We start from the raw sequence: 3,980 nt of genomic DNA, 5'->3' as shown, positions 1-3,980 counted from the left end.
ACACACGAGCACCACGTGAGCGCGCTCACCAGCAAATTGGTACGAACGGATGGACGCCTAAGTGGACAGAGAGGAATCACCTTCATCGGGTGGGTGTCGGGCGGGTGGGGGGAGGGGAGGGGCATACCACCCCATTAGGCATGGGGTGGGTGCGCACCGACTGGGGGATGGGCGCACTTGAAGCTCTGACCCGAGGGGGGAGGCTTGGAGAGGGCAAGGCACCCGACCTTAACATTGGTACCCCCACAATACGCTGGAACAACATGAGAGGTATATGAATAAGAACACAGGGGGGGCCGGGCGCGGTGGCTCACGCCTGTAATCCTAGCTCTCTGGGAGGCCGAGGCGGGCGGATTGCTCCAGGTCAGGAGTTCGAAACCAGCCTGAGCAAGAGCGAGACCCCGTCTCTACTAAAAATAGAAAGAAATTAATTGGCCAACTAATATATATAGAAAAACACAGCCGGGCGTGGTGGTGCATGCCTGTAGTCCCAACTACTCGGGAGGCTGAGGCAGCAGGATTGCTTGAGCCCGGAGATTGAGGTTGCTGTGAGCTAGGCTGACGCCATGGCACTCACTCTAGCCTGGGCAGCAAAACGAGACTCTGTCTCAAAAAAAAAAAAAAAAAAAGAACACAGGGGGGAGGGCGGCACGGGCAACACATGTCACCTGAATACTTGTACTCCCATCATCTGCTTGAAAAGAGAGAGAAAAGAAAATGCAATCCTAGAGGTAAGAGACACTTTTTAAAAATAATGAATCCGAAGAGAAAAGTAAAAGGAGGCCTGTGGAGCAGGTCTGGGTGTGACTCCGGATCCCCCAACATCAGGTGCCACCACCAAAGTTTCCTGCGTGTAGCCCATAGAACCCCAAAATCAACGGGACGAGTTCTGGTCACATACTCCCTCAAAATGACATCCTGGCCTTCTTCTGGAACTCCCTCCCCTCTCAGACTCTCAAGGTTTCCTCCAGCGTGTCGGTTCCCACAGAGCAGACCTTTGGTCTGAGACCTGACGGTCCAGATGCCACGCATGCTGCCGCGTGGCGGCGGTGTCGAGGCTTGGGACAAGAGGAGGCCCCACGGTGCGGGCTGGGGCGCCAGGCACCGCGCGGGCGCTGAGGGTGGGGGTGACCCCCACCCCGGGCCGCCGCCGCGCTCCCAGAAAGGGGACAGAACAAGAGGCAAGAAAAAAAAAAAAAAAAGCAGCAGCCTGTGGCACCCGGTATTCCCAGGCGGTCTCCCATCCAAGTACTAACCAGGCCCGACCCTGCTTAGCTTCCGAGACCAGACGAGATCGGGGGCGTTCAGGGTGGTGTGGCCCTAGACGGCGGCGGAGGGCGCCCCTGCCCCGCTCGAGAAGCCGAGCCTCTCTGGGCTTCCCCGCCGCCGCCTCCCGCCCCAGGCCCCGCGCCGGGCCGGGCCGGGCTGGTTGAGTTCGCCGGCCGGGTCCCGCTGGCTCCCAGGGACGGGGGTGATGGGCGGGGCGGGGCGGGGCGGGGCGGGGTGGGGGGGCTGTCTCTCTATACACACACACACACACTCACACTCACTCACACTCACACAAGATGCGCCTCCACGGCTGGACTCGCCAAGGTGGAGCCCTCCCAGCCCCCCTCGTCTCCTCGCCCGGCCTCCTTCACCTACCCGCTGCCCACCCCCAGCGCGTCGCTGCCGCTGACTGCGCAGGCGCGGGACGCTCGCCCTTTGACCCCAGCCAGGGGCCGCCCTCCCCCACAACCCCTTTCAGCTGCGCCCCCCCCCTCGCCCTGTGGGTGGGCTGCCGCCTATTCCCCCGGGCCAGGGCTGGGGCACAGCCAGTGTATGGGGCGTCTCTCTCTGGGGATGTGTCCCATGGGTGGGGTGGGGTGGCGTGGTTTGGGGGGCGCTGAAGAAATCAGTCCCCTCCATCTCCTACCTCTGGAAAACGCCCAAGCCCGTGGAGAACTGCCGGCACCGCTTCGTGGGGGCCGGGACCCTCCTCCGTGTCCTCCTGTGGCCCAGTCCAAGGGGCCTGGGCCTGGCCGGGGCTGCATTGGACCCCGACCACCCTGGCGTGTGGACTCGCTAAAAATCGGCCATTAGATATTGGATTCCAGCTTCCTGGAGGTCATTTCACTAATGAGTGCACCGGAAAGAGTTTCCTAATCCATCTGTGAGGGTGGCAACTGAAAGAGAATTTTAAAGCTGACAGAATAGGCGAGGGAAGGCATAGGAGATTTCCACACCCAGCAAGGAAGACTTTCCCGAAATGGAAGAAAGAAACGAGCAAACAGAGACACCGGTAGCCCGCCCGGAAAAGAGTCTGCCCCTGAGAGAAAGCACCCTGACCAGGTTCACCCGTGGGTGGGTGGCGAGCTAGCGGCATTCAGAAGAGCGAGGCCCGCAGTCTGTGCGGAAGACACCTGCGCTCGGGTGTGTGTGGCGGCGCGATTCACAAGCAGCTCTAGACGTTAAACCCAGGAGAAGCCAGGGAGTTCCCAACGCCCCAGGTGTCCTCAGCCCACGACTGGCTGCTGTGGGAATGCGAAGCCCGGCTCCTTGTCTCAGAGCGGGGTTCCCAGGAGGATCAGGCTGAAGCTGGGACTTGGCCTCAAAGTGTCCCCTCGCATGGCCACCCCCTTCCCCTTCCTGCTCCTCTACTCCTGGTGCCCCTCCATCCAGGGGCCAGACCTTAAAGAGTCACCGCAAGAGAATCCTGGTCCCAAAGGAGCCTTCTGGGGGACCGGTGCTGAGAGAGGTTGTGGGCATGGCCCGCTGGGGCTCTGCCCGACCCAGGGCTGAGAGATGCCACCTCCCAGCTCTGGGTCCCTGCAGGAAGTGTTGGCAAGCACAGGGCCGGTCCTCCAAAGGCCCAGGTGCAGGGAGCCCAGGCCAAGCAGCCTGTGGAAGAAGCCACTTGCCGTGCCACCCCGGGAACAGGACTGCAGGCCCCGGCCCTTCCCACCTCCTCCTCCTCCTCCTCCTCCTCCCCCCCGCCCCGCCCCCACAGGGCACAGGGCTCAGAGACACCTCAGACTCTTGCTACCCAAAGTGCAAAGGGCATCAGTTGCTCCTCCAACCCCCCCACCACCGCCCAGCAGACCACGTTGTCCAGCCAGCCCCCGGGCCTCCCTGGGGTGCCCAGCACAAAAGTGCAGACACCCACCGGACCCTCAGTCTCAGTTTTCGGAGGTTTTTGCCACTCTAAGGACCCGCAGGCCAGCTGGGCCTTCGGGCAGGACAGAGAGCCCCGGAATCCGACGTGGAGAGCTGCGTGTACGTCCCCATCAGGAGGCGGTCCCCACCTCCGCGGCTCTCCCCTTGCGGGGAGCGGCAGCCCAGCCGGCAGCCGCAGGGCCTCAGGGAAGACACCAGGCTGGGCCCCCGCGGCACAGCGGGGGCACGTCCCCCGCACTCACGCGACTTAGGGACGGCTGCTGGAGACTGCTGCGGCCACCCTGCTGCCGGGTTTCTGGAGGGCTTCCTGGAAGCAGCATCCACACCAAGCCCTTGGAAGGCCCAGGCGACGGAGGAGCCGGTCAGGCAGGGGCCGAGGACGGTGAGAGGCCGGGCGGGAAGGAGCGTGTCAGGCAGGGGCAGAGGACGGTGACCGGCCGGGCGGGGAGGAGCCGGTCAGGCGGGGGCCCAGGACAGTGACGGGCCTGGCCGGGGAGGAGTGCGTCAGGCAGGGGCAGAGGAGACGGGCTGGGTAAGGGTTAGGGTTACAGTTAGGGCACAATTCACAATCCCAAAGACGTGGAAGCGACCCGAGTGCCCATCCATCCAGGAGTGCATCAATAAAATGTGGCGCGTGGACACCACGGAGTGCCATTCGGCTGTGAGGAGCAGCGGTGAGAGGGCGCCTCTCGTGTTCTCCTGGCCAGAGCTGGAACCCGTTCCAGTAAGCCAAGTATCCCAAGAATGGACACACGAGCACCACGTGAGCGCGCTCACCAGCAAATTGGTACGAACGGATGGACACCTAAGTGGACAGAGAGGAA

The 3,980-nt window shown here is 62.9% G+C and overlaps 1 non-coding gene across 1 annotated transcript; it reads right to left on the bottom strand.

Moving 5' to 3' along the window:
* Positions 1 to 1,207: 1,207 nt before the first annotated feature.
* LOC142864897 (5S ribosomal RNA) lies at positions 1,208 to 1,326 on the bottom strand. Its single transcript, XR_012915207.1, has one exon. It is a non-coding gene; the product is annotated as a 5S ribosomal RNA (ribosomal RNA).
* Between the last annotated feature and the right edge of the window lie 2,654 nt (positions 1,327 to 3,980).

This window comes from Microcebus murinus, chromosome 27 (genome assembly GCF_040939455.1).
Source record: "Microcebus murinus isolate Inina chromosome 27, M.murinus_Inina_mat1.0, whole genome shotgun sequence".
Taxonomy (NCBI): domain Eukaryota; kingdom Metazoa; phylum Chordata; class Mammalia; order Primates; family Cheirogaleidae; genus Microcebus; species Microcebus murinus.
Note: the sequence above shows the minus strand (reverse complement) of the source record. Positions and strands in the feature narration are given on the sequence as shown.